Consider the following 17,316-nt stretch of genomic DNA (forward strand, 5'->3'; position numbering starts at 1 on the left):
GCCCGATGACTCCTGAGATAGGCGCAGGCTCTCCGTGCCCCGAGGAAGTTTGGATAAGCGGTAGAAAATGGAATGGAATGGAATGGTATGTGTAATGACGATTATTATACGTATTTTCCTTTGAGCTAAAATAATTCCTTGACTGAAATTGACGTTTTAAATAACTCATTTCATGTATTTGATCTTGATAGATCTGGTGGAGAATCTTATTTTGGTGAGTTAAACTCATCCTTATTTTAACTTGCAGCTAAAATCGCTTCACGGCATTGATTATTTAACCAACGTTGGAATTACCACCGTCGCATTAATGCAGGATAACGTAGGACGGATGAAAATCTTTGTTTTCTGGTATTACACACAGGAAAATATTTGCCTTAAACGGATTTGATAGACCTGATCAGTGCATATAAAATGCAACTATTCACAAATCCACTTTTTAGACGTGACCTCACTAAAGTAAAACAATTGTAAACGTTTTCTAATCCTGCTTACATGAACCCAACTCTGTGAACAAAAGTATTGATTGATGAATGATTTTCAGGGATGGATTTGATAGCGATCCTGATTCCACATTTGCCATGTTTATTATTGATGATCTCAACGTGCTGCTGGCAAACAGAGGTGTCGAAGTGAGCCCATCAGTCACTGTTATATGGTTTAATAATGCAATGACAACGATGGCTTACTACAGATGCTGTTTTCCATTGTTGATGTCTTGTTAAAATCAAAATGAGACCTATTTTTAAGTAAAAAAGATCTTCTTAATGCAGGCTGAGACTTCACATTAGCAGTTTTGGAAAAGAAAAAGTAGAAGTCACGTCCCAGGGTTGAGACATAAAGGGTTCATAAATGATATGACGGATGGCTTCGTGAAATCTAAATAAAATAGGTAATCCTATTTTAAACAAACGATCGTTTGAAAGAACGCGAACCGTGCACGATAGTACCAGGAATGCGCATTATAACGGGGATGCGTGTTGATTTGAAAACCTATCTATGATTTTAAAGATGCTCTGTGACACCGGGTTTGGGGGAAAAGGTGGACTTCATGTTTGTGTGAATCTTCAACATTCCCCGAGAAAGTGAAGAAAACGCTGGATTGACATTTTCGGTAATCTGCTGTATTTAATGAGTTTGAATCCCAGTGACGTTTTCATAGGCCGTAGCGCTTTAATAACGAAAGCGCACGCCTCCAAATAAAGATATTTTCTTGTATACAGGTGTGTTGGTATTCTTTTCACCACCTAACCGATGAAATCAATAGCACATGGATGTACACGTACTGAAAAAGAAAACGCTCTGTTCATTGTGAACATGGCCTGCGACTTCTAGCGAAGCTAGAACATGGATTACAAATCACATTTAGAAGCTACAGTATGCCCGTTTTACTCTTTCAAAGATGCAACACGTGTTGGGGGTCATCCGAAAAGGTTTACTGAATCCTCACTTTAGCAGTAAGTCGTTTAAATCTCTTTTTACACTGCCTTTTATTTCCACGTAAACTGACCGATAATCTGATACTATGGGTGCTTCTCAATTCTTATTTGTGCGTCCTCGTTTCCTTTCCTCGCTTCCTTTCCTCGTGTCTTAGCTCCACCTCTTCAGGATGCGAGAGAAGGAAGCAAGGAAAAGACGCTAGGACGCAGGAATCGAAGCAAGTGAAATGATATATCCTCGCTCTTTAGCGTCACTTCAAAGCGTCGTCAACTAATGATGACTCTACACCGCTGGATTTAGCTTGAACATCGGGATTCTTGAACATAAGATATAATTATTTATATTGTATGCTTCTGCAAACATACATGGATAAGTTGTTTACAACGCTACTTGTTAGCCTAGTGATTCTTGTTGATTCCATTACATCATCATTGGACTTTAATAAGAGTCAGGTGTGTATTCTGTATATAAATCAATTTGGGTTAAACATTTCCATCTACAATTACGATGAAAACGATAGTAGGTATATCCTGTGCCCTATCATTACACCACATTCTTCACCAAATTGGACAACATGGACAGCGTCGTTCGAGCAGATGCAAAGCACGATTCCGTCATTGTGTCCTACTCCTAGCTAAGGTATTGTTAAAAATACTTTGAGCTCATACTGTATGTTTTGGTTTTATTTTTTTAATTCAGATTCACAGCACTCTACGTTGTTCTTAATTACAGGTTAAAATAACAGCTACTCCGAGTTATACTGAAATAAATGCCACCGTCCCACTGCTAAAATTATACTTGGTGGTAGGCAGAACCTCAAGGTGGACTTTCGACTCAACCGGGACTCTTGCTGCCACAAGATGAAGCACATGGATGGGGACATCTCATAACCACACTGATAACTGTGTACTGGCCAGCACATGGTCTGTCATACAGTGTGGTGTCCCGGGCCTTTCAGGTGACTGTATCTTCTGTTTGTAGGCTGGTTCACACAGGAACCATAAAGATTGCAGCCTTGCGCCAGCAGGTCATTCAGTTCCCAGATGCACAAGACCTTGATGAGGTTGTCCTTGGTTTTGAAAATTTGCCTAACAGCCCTATCTTCTCCAAGTGTGTGGGTGCTATAGATGGACTTCATGTCCGCATAAAAACCCCCGCTGGACCCACTGGCCAGGACTACATCAATAGAAAACTCTTCCCATCCATTCAGATGCAGGCAGTTTGTGATGGGAAGGGCCGGTTCCTTAATGTTTTTGTGGGATATCCTGGTTCTGTCCACGACACTAGAGTCCTGAGAAACAGCAAGATGTATAAAGATGCATTGTATCCTCCACAAGGACACTTCCTTTTGGGGGATGGAGGCTACCCCTGCATCATTCATCCTGTGGCCATTATTACTCCATACTGGGAGCCAGTGCAAGGGAGAGTGCAGGCCCGCTTCAATCACTACCATGCCAAGACTCGCTCCATAATTGAGCGGGTGTTTGGAATGATGAAAACACGCTGGAGGTCCCTGCTTTTCAAGTCTCTTGAGGTGGACAACACCTTAACCCCAACAGTTATCATGGCGTGTGCAGTTCTGCATAACATTTGTCTGACAACAGGAGACATGATTGAAGCCCCTTAAGTGGTGGATGATGTTGGTTTACCTCCACCCTGTCCAGTGAGAGGGGTCTGTAGTGGGAATGTGTGGCGTGATAATCTGGCAGCAAAACTCTCAGCTCCTCAGGTGCATCCGGTAGAGTTAAATGAACATCATTATTTGTAGACACATAAAGACAAATTTTGCTCCACACGAGGTTAAGGTTCAGATTGTGTATGGAGGAAAAAAAATCCCTGTGTCTCTAGCCTCATGCATTACATTTTTTGCAATACCCACATCACCAATAGATACAATAGTTTAATGTAAATAAACATGTTTACCAATTACACCAGTAATTTTGTTTTTTTTACTCATGTGGCAACTGTGTTTACCATAAATTGTCTATTAAGGCACATAATGGAACACAAATGATCAAAGCAAAAACAAACAAACAAACAAACAAACAAACAGAGATTGTGTTCAACTTTTTTTAATCAATTGTTCAAAAAGGTCAAGGAACCTATTTGAAGTAGATTGCATTAATTCGTGCGTGGCTTGAAAACGTTCCTCCTCTTTTTCTGTCTCCGTTTCTAGAAAATCTAGCACTCTGTTGGTTCTTTTCTTTTAGGGTGGCGGAGGACCCGTAGAAGTACAGGGTCTTTCCTTGTTAAAGTTGCCTGTGCCAGACAGCGCGGAGGTTGTGGAGTCCTCCTCTCTTTCCTCCACAGATGCAGATGGTGACAAGCCAGGCTCATTGGACACAGCAGAACTGCCAGTGACTTCTGCGTCGCATGAGTCTATCAGAATGGGAGGCTCAATAGACGGCCTCCTCCCAATAGCCTCATGCATCGCAGAAAACCACGGCCATGTGGCTGCTGTGGCCTCCCCACTATCTGTTTCCGTTCCCGTAGGAGGACAGCGGAGCTCCTAAAATAAAATAAATATATTTTCTATTAAACTAGCAGGTAGAAAATTCACACAAAATGAAATAAATACATGCATTCAGTTTGTACCTTATATTTTCTTTTTAAATTGTCCCATTTTTTGGAAATTTGGTTTGGTGTTATAATTCCAAACCAATCCTCTGAAGAACTTTACTTACACAATAAAATTCAACAAATTCTTTAGTGTTTAATAGTGTAATAATATTATGATAAATATTATCTAAAACCTCACTGCGTTAATCAAACAAAGTGAAAACAAAATGATTTTCCATGCAGTCTGGTGGAACAGAACTCACATCCAGGCTTTTTTGGCACTGTTCCTCTTCCCAGTGAAGTCGGAATCCAGCTCCATCCTCAATTTAATTAACTGTTCAGTCTCCTCATCAGTCCCTGTAAGAAAGAATTTTACACCACAGTGAAGCAGTTCGAAATAATAATGTGTTGCATATTAACCGGCATAAACAAATATACAGTGTTATCAACACATTAAAACAAATTAACTACAGGCCTAAATCAAGATCATTCTCTATTCCCTATTTATCACATTTAATAGCAATAAGCCAGTAAAATCAAGAAACATAATAAAAATCATTAAAACTGTGCTGAAAAGTACACTTTATACATCGAAATTAAAAGCACCGTCAAAAAAAGAACGTACATTTACAATAACTTTATGCTTAATACTCACATTTATGTGTGTTTGAATGTTCTGCCATGGTAAGCACTTGGAGCAGATGTGAAGTGGGAGGAGAATTTATACGTGCGACACGTTTAGGCAATAAACAACTTCCGCATAGGATACACCCTTGTATCCTCGCTCATGACTCCTCAGGAAGCCTCCTCCCTCCTCGATCCTCGACTCCTCCGGGTGCAATTAGAGAATTGAGATGTCCTTCAATATGGCTGAGCTCGATCGGTTTCCGGGTCATAGGATGGAGGATAGAGGAGCGAGGAGACAAGGATGGATATTGAGAAGCACCCAATCTCGCTTCATTTCATTTTCCCTTTACCACCCTTCACCACTAGATGGCGCTGTTTCATACTTGTGTTTTTAGCTGGTAAATGAAGCTTATCTTTAGGTTCAAGCACACTGGCTGATCTCAGACCACATTTGCTTGGGGAGTGCCTTAAAAAACAGGTTTATTTTGCATTTGGCTTTGTCACTTAACTCTTGAAGTAGCTTCCATTAACTAATATGTGAATATGGCCTAATTTTTTAACAGAATATACATATGAAGAGACTGGTTCCAACACGAGATTACACCTCACGTTCATTTTTTATATTCCATTCCAATTCACATGCGTTAATGTGCTAAACTGAATTTCTTAGGGAGTGCCTTGAAGAAAGCTTATTTTTCACACACAGTTTTTCACTTAACTCTTGCAGTAACCTTCTTGAACTGATATATACCGTATGTAACGGAGGCCAGCTAGTGAAGGGAGGTGCAGTTGTTGTGGCGAAATCGATCATCAAATGTTGTGAGGAATCACAAAGACCAAGAAGCCAAGTTTCAAGGGTTTAAATCTTGAATTTGTTCGAACAAGTCAAAGTGAGATATACAGAGTTCATCTGAAGATGTCTGACCAGTGCATATCTAACTCCATCTTTTATACATTGTTCTCACGTTGTTCTCACCGTTTAGACCAGGTTTAAATCAGGTTTCACATGGCATCACCTATTTTTGTTAGTCCATCCTTTTCTGACCTTCCACAATTACACGTCAAGCTCCAAATATCAGTATTTAACTGTGGCAAAACCTTTTAAAAGCTTAAAAAAGAAATGCACATACAACCATCTTAAAACGAAAGGCACATTGTTGCACGTTGTCATTTACTATACCTGGCATAGTGTTTAGTGTATTTAAGGGGTAAACATGTGCTTAAATCAATACAATAGCGTATACTGTGTTCGTCTGTGAATGGTACCAACTAGTGTTTTCAAAAGTGTGTGTGTGTGTTTAATGCTAAGCAGATGTGAGGTCCATATCTGCTTGGTGCCCGTCCTATGAGGCCTATTGCCTTTGTTCAAATCAGAGAGGTACATGAACCTCTATAACTATCTTAAATGTATGCTTTTTTATAAGAACAAAATGGAATATATTTAGAAACTTTAAATGTAGTTCAATAAAAAACACCCAAAACATCATGACAAACACGATTTTAGAAATCTTTTAAAGAACCGAGTGATCTCATTTTGGAACCAAACTCTTTGTTTGTATACCGCATTAAGGCAGTGATTGATGTAAATAAACGGAAATTAAGCAAGGCACGGGAAGAAAGGCAATAAAGAAGCAATAAGAATGACAAATATTCTGAGGAAATAGAGAAAAAAGAAATGCACGAGAAGGACATTTTATGAGTAGGGCTCTCCTCCTCAATGCTCATTCAGTAAACCAGATTCTCTTATTTCTTAAAGTCATATGGCTTAAATCAAAACAAACCAACTGCAGTTTGATTGATATTAATCAGAACGCACAAGAAGAAAAACTTGATGTGATAACTCATTTTAATACCAATCTCTTCATATGTTTCTACGTTTTGTTCCAAAAACACAAGCTGCATACGTAACCTGTTCTGCGCGGGCCTCGAACCGACGTCGGTCCGGACGGGAGACGGGCGGAAACTCTAACGAGGAGGCGAAAGACCGCAGCCTCAAGAGCGTCTCGGTTGGTGGGTCAGAGAGAGAGGTTTACACACTGCGTGGCGTTTTTTCTAAGATTATTGCCGAGTTCCTTTATATTGCTGAGTTTTCTTATATAAATGACTACAGCAGGGGACTCGACTTACTTCCGGTGGGACGGCTTCACTTCTTGCCGTTGAATAGGTTAAATAAAGTATAGGTTAAACAATAACCTGTGACTTTTATACACTTGCAAGAAGCAAAACCTGATGCCCATCGGCGTACCGACGGCACCAGGGGCTGGGTCAGAGGTGCAATAGCGCGCCACTCAGCTAGCGACTCTAGTAGCATGTTGGCTTGGCCGAGGCGACACTCTCTGGCCCAGCCGATATAGCAGTGCGCGCGCCTGCTATTTATACCTCCCATCGGCACTGCTACTTTCGACGACGGTAGGGGGCGAACTTCAATGAACGTCCAACGTTGTGAACACGATCCCGACAGAGCCCTTATCATACACCCTATTGTTCAAAACGCAACTCGAAACACAATGATATTTATAGACGAAAATCGTTAAAGAACAACTGTGACAGACCTCCCTCATTAATTATTCAAACCAACAGCCAATGGCAACGCTCCAACTGCAGACCAAGCAGTGCTTTAACAAAGTATAGATTGATCGTGGTAAATACACCGTGTTGTGTTTGTCTTATGACCAGTTGACGTCGTTGGAAGCCCTCACACACAAATGGATTCACACGTAAGGCTTTAAAGCCAACTCTGATACAACGGCAACGAGCCGAAGCACGTCACGTCACGTCACCTAACGTACTGGACGGACGTAAGGTCAAAGATCAGACGTAACACAATGGAAGCAATCATTTGTTTTTATTTGTACAGGTCGTAGTGTCAAATGTTCATAGACTAACGTTATCAACACGTTACATATTTCAGTACATAAACAGTTGATTTATATTTTGTATTATTGTAAGGTTAGGTTTAGGGTTTGAGTAGGCGTAGAGGTTAGCTAATGTAATTTATTGGAATTCTATGGCGAGATGTTGCACCACTTCCGGCCGTAGCTGCATCCCTTCTAGCTACAACCTATCTGCGAAGAAGAAGAAGAAGAAGACAGAGCGCAATGCACAACGTAGAAATGGCTAAACAACATTACAGTTCGAACGGCGGGCACTTTTGAGCGAAAGGATCCACCGATGCAAACCACAAAGCACCGCTGTAGATGAAAAATCTGTCATTTCTCGTGTAACGGAGGCCAGCTGTTAGAGGGAGAGCTGTGTGTGCACGCAGAGGCCGCGAGCTCGTCTCTCCCTCGCCGGACCGATGGCGGTTTCGAGGCTAGGAGGGGTTGTAAGTAAGACCCGTCATCACACGTGTGATTCTGTTCGCAATAACGTCAGCAGTGTGCCGACGAGACAATAACGGAGCCGTTTTTGGGCTTGTATTATTAAGGATAAGATTAGGCACAAATGTGTGCTTATTGTGAATGGTGACCGATTCAATTCACTTGTCTAAGAAAAATGATGAAATAAATCATTCACGGTAAACTGTGTGGCTTCAACGTCTGTTTATACGTGGTGGTAGATCAATGAAAATAAAACACAATACACCATACACAAACACTTTATTTGTCAGTGTCTTTATTCCTTTAACTTCCTCTTTTTGACAAGATCTCCCAAGCGTTTACAACCTTTAAAAGTCCATGTCTGGTATGTGCTCAAAATGGAAAGGGACAGTTAACCTAATATAAATCTGTTGTGTAACTGTTTGACAAACACACTTCTAGTGCACACTCTTTTTTTTAAGACATTCCCCCATCCCTGAGAACACCCCCCAGGAAAGAATGAATTTGGCGAGAGTCCCGTCTGGTCTTGAGGAGAGTATCACTACAGGTGAGGCATCAGAAAGTTTGTCAGTATTTTATGAGATCCAAGCGCCTGTGAGAAGGGCGTTGTGTGTTTTTACTGTCCCGGAAAAACCTGTAGGCTCTTTGGTGCGAAAAGCAGTCGGTTACGTCATCTCGGGGGGAATGCGCTTTGCGGTTGTTCAACGGGTCATGCACTCCGTTACAACAGCTGGACAAGGAAAAACCCAACGCTCGCTTCAGTGATGGAAAGTAGATAAGCAGGGAGGTACTTTGCAGGTATATACTCGAAAAGAGTACCGTTTATGTGGGAGACTCTACACTAGAACAGTGCATTAGGTTTTGCTGTATGCTAAGTGTATAGTGATGTAAAAGTGTAATGTATTGCAGTTCATTTTATTATACCCACGTTTCCCCCAGCCTGTCCGTGTACCATGGTAATGGAACTGCCGCCGGCCGTGATGGAGAGGAAACAGGGGTCTCTGTACACACTTTATCCTGACCGTTCTTCATCACTCAGACCAGGTGGACATCTCCAACACTTTGGACGGGTAACTGGATCACCGCTTCTTTCACCACATCCACAGCCAGACTGGATGTCCGTACTGTATTTATTTTTCAGGGTGTGTTTGTGTGTGTGTGTGTGCGCGTGTGTGTGTGCGCGTGCGCGCGCACGTGTGTGTGTTTAATTAAGTTGACCTCAGGGTTTTCCTGGGCAGAGCCCGATGAAGACGTTCCAGACGGTATATGTATGGACCCATAGGGTGTCAGTGGGTCGCCTGCTACCATGGAGGAAGAGATTTGCGCATCGACCCACAAACAGGTGTGTGAGTGTCTCAATCTATTTGCCATTTGTGTTTGTGTTGCCGGAGGAAAATGAACCCCACTAAAATTGTATTTTGAGACCATTTAATGGAGTAATGTCTTACAAGCGGCCGTCTTTATTGAAATGGCTTTTGGCCAATACCTAAAGTTAACGGACTTCTTTCAGGCACCAGACTGCAGACGGTGAAAGTGGCAGGTGGAAAGGATCGCGCTGATCTGTACGTCACCATCACGCCGTTTAAAGACATGGATGGAGATTCACTGGCCATACAGCCATCGGCTGGCTGCCTATTTAAGGTGACATAACACATACTGTAAGGTGACATCACGGGTTGACATTATGACTGACTCATAACATCCTTTATTCTCACCGCAGGTCACGGGTGTGGGAGTGACGGCCATTCCATCGTTCTAGTGTACTGGATAAAAACCAAGAAGACAGCGATGATGCTTGTTGATCCGTTACCATTTTTTCTGATGAAACAGCTGTAGTGACTGGATCATTGAGAGAAAAGCCTCACTCCCTTTTGTCCTGGTTTCTAGATACCATCATCAAAAGACCATAGCAAGCATGGCTCCATGGGTCTGGTTTTGGTCTTTTGAACTCTCACAGTGAGTGTGATGACCATTTGGTTCCTCTGTAGGATATTTAAGACTCCTTAGCTTCAAAGTATTGGTGATAAGTCTCTGTCTCATCTCTTACTTAACATCTGAGGCTAAGCAGAGAACTTCTCTGACAAATAGGAACTTTATTTGATTTATTAAACTATCCTTTTCTGTAAATGTATCTAAATGTCTAGGTTGTGGATTGGCGCACATGCCATTTTAAGTACTCTGTAACTGTTGAATATACAAGTTTTGATTTAGGGTTCATTTGATGTATTCATACATTGGAATGATTCACAGTTCAATGCCTTTCATGTTTCATATGTAACTACAACTCTCCGAATTCCCTATATGATGAGCTATGTTATAAAACCATAGCATACCTCATACTATGTCCATAACTAAGTTAAGGTATTAAATGCAAACTGACCATTTTGTCAGAGCCGAGCTCTGCGCTTCCGAGCGCGGTTGTGTTTCATGTATTTGTTTGTTGTCATTATGTTTACCATGTAGAGTAGAGTTTAATAAAACCATAAAGGCATTTGTGATGTGTTCTCTGTGTTCACGCTCACAAACTGGTCACTTAAACTGTGTTTCCATCTATGCTACCATTGCTCTTAATTCTGTTTGGTAAAGTCACGTTACTTATGGTCATGAGATAATGTTAGTGTATAAATCATCAATGCATTTGCTGGACGAATACATATAGGATTTATATCACTATACTGCTAATTAGAATTGTAAAATATGTATGTGTAATGGCCTTGATGCCCGATGACTCCTGAGATAGGCGCAGGCTCTCCGTGCCCCGAGGAAGTTTGGATAAGCGGTAGAAAATGGAATGGAATGGAATGGTATGTGTAATGACGATTATTATACGTATTTTCCTTTGAGCTAAAATAATTTCTTGACTGAAATTGACGTTTTAAATAACTCATTTCATGTATTTGATCTTGATAGATCTGGTGGAGAATCTTATTTTGGTGAGTTAAACTCATCCTTATTTTAACTTGCAACTAAAATCGCTACACGGCATTGATTATTTAACCAACGTTGGAATTACCACCGTCGCATTAATGCAGGATAACGTAGGACGGATGAAAATCTTTGTTTTCTGGTATTACACACAGGAAAATATTTGCCTTAAACGGATTTGATAGACCTGATCAGTGCATATAAAATGCAACTATTCACAAATCCACTTTTTAGACGTGACCTCACAAAAGTAAAACAATTGTAAACGTTTTCTAATCCTGCTTACATTAACCCAACTCTGTGAACAAAAGTATTGATTCATGAATGATTTCCAGGGATGGATTTGATAGCGATCCTGATTCCACAATTGCCATGTTTATTATTGATCATCTCAACGTGCTGCTGGCAAACAGAGGTGTCGAAGTGAGCCCATCAGTCACTGTTATATGGTTTAATAATGCAATGACAACGATGGCTTACTACAGATGCTGTTTTTCATTGTTGATGTCTTGTTAAAATCAAAATGAGACCTATTTTTAAGTAAAAAAAGATCTTCTTAATGCAGGGAGACTTCCCATTAGCAGTTTTGGAAAAGCAAAAGTGGAAGTCACGTCCCAGGGTTGAGACATAAAGGGTTCATGAATGATATGACGGATGGCTTCGTGAAATCTAAATAAAATAGGTAATCCTATTTTAAACAAACGATCGTTTGAAAGAACGCGAACCGTGCACGATAGTACCAGGAATGCGCATTATAACGGGGATGCGTGTTGATTTGAAAACCTATCTATGATTTTAAAGATGCTCTGTGACACCGGCTTTGGGGGAAAAGGTGGACTTCATGTTTGTGTGAATCTTCAACATTCCCTGAGAAAGTGAAGAAAACGCTGGATTGACATTTTTGGTAATCTGCTGTATTTAATGAGTTTGAATCCCAGTGATGTTTTCATAGGATGTAGCGTTTTAATAACGAAAGCGCACACCTCCAAATAAAGATATTTTCTTGTATACGGGTGTGTTGGTATTCTTTTCACCACCTTACCGATGAAATCAACAGCACCTGGATGTACACGTACTGAAAAAGCAAACTCTCTGTTCATTGTGAACATGGCCTGCGACTTCTAGCGAAGCTAGAACATGGATTACAAATCACGTTTAGAAGCTACAGTATGCCTGTTTCACTCTTTCACAGATGCAACACGTGTTGGGGGTCATCCGAAAAGGTTTACTGAATCCTCACTGTCTTCAATTGCCTCAAGATAACTTCATTTTGACTTTTTATTGGAACAAACGGGTGACTTTTACCACCAGGTGACCTCTACCACTGGAGTTCATCATCGCGTCAATCATTCTAATAAGTATGGAATGGTGACATTTTTACAGTCTCTTTGTGTGACGCCTAACAACATTCAATGACATTTGTTTGCGCAGCACTTTTAACAAAGTGTTATTAATCAACGCAGTAAATCGTTTAAATCTCTTTTTACACTGCATTTTACTTCCACGTAAACTGACCGATAATCTGATACAATGTCGCTTCATTTCATTTACCCTTTACCGCCCTTCAGCACTAGATGGCGCTGTTTCTTACTTTTGTTTTTAGCTGGTGAATGAAGCTTATCTTTAGGTTCAAGCACACTGGCTGATCTCTGACCACATTTGCTTGGTGAGTGCCTTAAAAAACAGGTTTATTTTGCATTCTGGCTTTGTCACTTAACTTCAAGAAGCTCCATTAACTAATATGTGAATATAGCCTATATTTTCTTAACAGAATATACATATGAAGAGACTGGTTCAACACGAGATAACATGTCACGTTTAATTCAATTCAATTCAAGTTTATTTATATAGCGCTTTTCACAATGTGTATTGTTTCAAAGCAGCTTTACAGGGGCAAACAGGAAAAACAGAAAAGTTAAAACACAGCACATGGTATTTATACAACGAGTAAGTTCATTCTAATAAATAACATCTAATTTCTAAATAAATAAATGAATGAATGCAGTCTCCCGGTGAGCAGGCCAACACTGCCCTGCTGTGGCGAGGAACCCAAACTCCAATGATTGATTAATGGAGAAAAAAACCTCGGGAGAAACCAGGCTCAACCGGGAGGGCCAAATCCACTCTGACGTGTCACTCAGACTGCTGACGTGTGGTTTAGGTTTAGCATTTAATATCAAATATTGTAACTTCAGCATTAATAAGACAAATAGTTCGTCTTTGCTCTTGGTTGGGGATGGAGTGGTCTGAGCTGGGATGGTCCGATGGTCATATTTCTCTTGGCAGCTGGTGGAATTGCCTTAGATGGAGCTGGGATGGTCAGTCAGTCTGCAGCTGTATCTGGTGTAATCTCAAATTGGGGATGGGCATCTGTCGGTCGTCTGGACATGGTGGAACTTCTTCCTACCTCGGGATGGGCATCCCGAGGCATCGGCGGAAAGAGAATAAAGAGAATAATTAGCGTAGCTGCTGTTCATTAACTATGCATTAAGTGAAAGCTTGGCTGAAAAGATGTGTCTTTAATCTAGATTTAAATTGGGAGAGTGTGTCTGACCCTCGAATAGTATCAGGAAGGCTATTCCAGAGTTTAGGTGCTACGTATGAGAAAGCTCGTCCACCTTTGGTGGATTTTGTTATTCTAGGTGTTGTAAAAGTCCCAAGTTTTGAGATCTCAGCGAGCGTGATGGGTTGTAACGTGATAAAAGCTTGGTTAAGTAAGTAGGGGCTAAACCGTTCAGGGCTTTGTAAGTAATTAAAATAATTTTAAAATCAATGCGATACTTAATGGGTAGCCAGTGAAGCGATGATAAAACTGGGGTTATGTGATCGTATTTTCTTGACCTAGTAAGAACTCTGGCAGCTGCATTCTGAACTAACTGTAGTTTGTTTATCGATGATACAGGACAACCACTAAGTAGAGCATTACAATAGTCAAGCCGTGAGGTCACAAATGCATGAATAAGCTTTTCTGCGTCAGCAACACATAAACTATTTCTTAATTTGGCAACATTTCTAAGGTGGAAGAAGGCTGTTTTTGTGATATTTGAGATGTAAATTTTTAAATGACAGATTGCCGTCTAATATAACGCCTAGGTCTTTAACTGTATTTGTTGGAGTAACAGTGCAGCTTTCAATTTGCAGGCTGTAATCGGAGATACTCTGTTTACTTGGTTTTGGTGCTATAAGTAATATTTCTGTTTTGCTAGAGTTTAAAAGGAGGAAATTACTAGTCATCCAATGTTTTATGTCCTCGATGCACTCTGCCAGTTTGGATAGCTTAAAGGAATCATCTGGTCTTGATGAGATATATAGCTGAGTATCATCTGCATAACAGTGGAAGCTAATTCCATGTTTTCTAATAATGTTGCCGAGGGGCAGCATGTATATGGAGAAAAGCAAGGGTCGTAAAACCGATCCCTGAGGTAATCCATAATTGACTTGCGTGAGATTTGACGATTTCCCATTTAAATGGACGTATTGATATCGGTCTGTTAAGTAAGATCTGAACCATTGCAGTGCCTGTCCCTGAATACCGATATAATGGTGTAAGCGATCTAGTAGTATTTTATGGTCTACAGTATCGAAAGCAGCACTAAGGTCAAGCAGGACTAATAGTGAGATGTTACCTTTATCTGAAGCAATAAGAAGGTCATTTGTAATTCTAACGAGCGCAGTTTCAGTGCTGTGATTCGGTCTAAAGCAAGACTGAAACTTTTCGTGCATGTCATAATTTTGTAGGAAGGTACACAGTTGAGTTGACACTTCTTTTTCTAGTATTTTAGACAAGTACGGGAGATTTGAAATCGGTCTATAGCTTCCAAGTTCATTTGGGTCTAAATTTGTTTTTTTGATAAGAGGCTTAATTACAGCCAGTCTTAAAGGGTCCTGGGACATGTCCTAGATTAATAGACGAGTTGATTATTTTACAAATGGGCTCAATTACAGCAGGTAGTAACTCTTTTAATAAAGTAGTCGGAATGGGGTCTAATAAGCATGTCGTCAGTTTGGATGTTGCAATAATTTTAATTAAGTCTTCCTGATTTATAGGAGAAAAACACTCTAGCTTTTCTTTTTGGGTGACGGTTGAAACTAATTCTTCTGACAAACTTGGAGGTTTGGTTTTAGCTATGTTGTCTCGTATTATTTCGATTTTCTCGGTAAAAAAATTCATGAATTCATTGCTACCAAGGTGCGGCGGAATACCCAGGTCAGGTGGAGTCTGTTTGTTTGTTAATTTAGCAATTGTACTAAATAAAAACCTTGGATTGTTTTTGTTATTTTCTATGAGGTTACGGAAGTGCTCGGCTTTTGCTGCTTTTAGTGCCTTTTTGTAACAGCTTGCACTCTCTTTCCATGCAATTTTAAAGACCTCTAATTGGGTTTGTTTCCATTTTCGCTCCAGTTTACGCGTTTCTCTTTTTAGGGCGCGAGTGGTGTTATTATACCATGGTGCTGTGTTCTTTTCATTAATCTTTTTTGACTTCATAGGTGCGACCGCTTCTAATGTATTAGAGAAAATAGTGCCCATGTTGCTGGTCATGTCATCGAGCAATTTTATATTCGTTGGAAAGGTTATTAGAGAAGTCAGATCTGGCAAGTTCTTTACGAAACTATCTTTAGTAGTTGAGGTGATTGTTCTACCTTGTCGATAACGAGATATACAATTGATTTCTGCAGTGCGCAGTGTACATGTTGTAAGATGGTGATCGGAAACATCGTCGCTTTGAGGTATAATATCGATATTGGTTAGATCGGCTCCGTGAGATATAATCAAGTCTAGTGTATGATTAAGGCGATGAGTAGGTCTATTGATGTATTGTGTTACACCACAAGAGTCTAGTAGTTCTTTAAACGCCACAGCTAATGGATCGTTAGCACTGTCTACGTGGATATTAACAACAATCAGTACTTTATCGACGTTAACCAATAGATCCGATAAGAAGTCTGCGAACTCTATCAGAAAATTAGTGTAAGGCCCAGGGGGTCTATACACAGTAACCAATGTAAGAGAGACCAATGATTTTTTACTTTTGTTTGGAACTGTTATGTTCAACGCAAGCATTTCAAATGATTTAAATGTATGCATTGTTCTCCGAGTAACGGTAAGAAAGTCTCTAAAGATTGTTGCGACAACACCACCTCGACCAACCGGACGTGGCTCATGAATATAACCGTAGCTTGGAGGAGAAGACTCATTTAGACCAAAATAATCATTTGGCTTAAGCCAGGTTTCAGTGAGGCAAAGTATATCAAAACTGTTGTCTGTGATCATTTCATTTACAATAACTGCTTTTTGACTGCTTTCGTTTATTTTTTATATTCCTTTCCGATTCACATGCATTAATATGCTAAGATGAATTTCTTAGGGAGTGCCTTGAAGAAAGCTTATTTTTTACACACAGTTTTTCACTTAACTCTTGCAGTAACTTTCTTGAACTGATATATACCGTATGTAACGGAGGCCAGCTAGTGAAGGGAGGCGCAGTTGTTGTGGCGAAATCGATCATCAAATGTCGAGAGGAATCACGAAGACCAAGAAGCCAAGTTTCAAGGGTTTAAATCTTGAATTTGTTCGAACAAGTCAAAGTGAGATATACTGAGTTCATCTGAAGATGTCTGACCAGTAGATATCTGACTCCATCTTTTATACATTGTTCTCGCGTTGTTCTCACCGTTTAGACCAGGTTTAAATCAGGTTTCACATGGCATCACCTATTTTTGTAAGTCCATCCTTTTCTGACCTTCCACAGTTACATGTCAAGCTCCATATATCAGTATTTAACTGTGGGAAAACCTTTTAAAAGCTTAAAAAAGAAATGCACATACATCCATCTTAAAAAGAAAAGCACGTTGTTGCACGTTGTCATTTACTACACCTGGCATAGTGTTTAGTGTATTTAAAGGGTAAACATGTGCTTAAATCAATACAATAGCGTGTACTGTGTTCGTCTGTGACTGGTACCTACTAGTGTCTTCAAAAGCGTGTGTGTGTGATGCTAAGCAGATGTGAGGTCCATATCTGCTTGGTGCCCGTCCTATGAGGCCTATAGCCTTTGTTCAAATCAGAGAGGTACATGAACCTCTATAACTATCTTAAATGTATGCTTTTCTATAAGAACAAAATGTCATATATTTAGAAACTTTAAATGTAGTTCAAGAAAAAACACCCAAAACATCATGACAAACACGATTTTGGAAATCTTTTAAAGAACCGAGTGATCTCATTTTGGAACCAAACTCTGTGTTTGTATACTGCATTAAGGCACTGATTGATGTAAAGAAACGGAAATTAAGCAAGGCACGGGAAGAAAGGCAATAAAGGAGCAATAAGAATGACAAACATTCTGAGGAAATTGAGAAAAAATGTATGCACAAGAAGGACATTTTATGAGTAGGGCTCTCCTCCTCAATGCTCATTCATTAAACCAGATTCTCTTATTTCTTGAAG

At 40.1% G+C, this 17,316-nt stretch overlaps 1 protein-coding gene and 1 pseudogene across 1 annotated transcript in view; one reads left to right on the forward strand and one right to left on the reverse strand.

The window, feature by feature from the left end:
- The window catches only part of LOC130434583 (meprin A subunit beta-like), a 68,016-nt gene that overhangs the window by 32,802 nt on the left and 17,898 nt on the right, over positions 1–17,316 (reverse strand).
- Positions 8,417–10,426, forward strand: LOC130434170 (regucalcin-like; annotated as a pseudogene).

Source organism: Triplophysa dalaica, chromosome 13 (assembly GCF_015846415.1).
Source record: "Triplophysa dalaica isolate WHDGS20190420 chromosome 13, ASM1584641v1, whole genome shotgun sequence".
Lineage (NCBI taxonomy): Eukaryota > Metazoa > Chordata > Actinopteri > Cypriniformes > Nemacheilidae > Triplophysa > Triplophysa dalaica.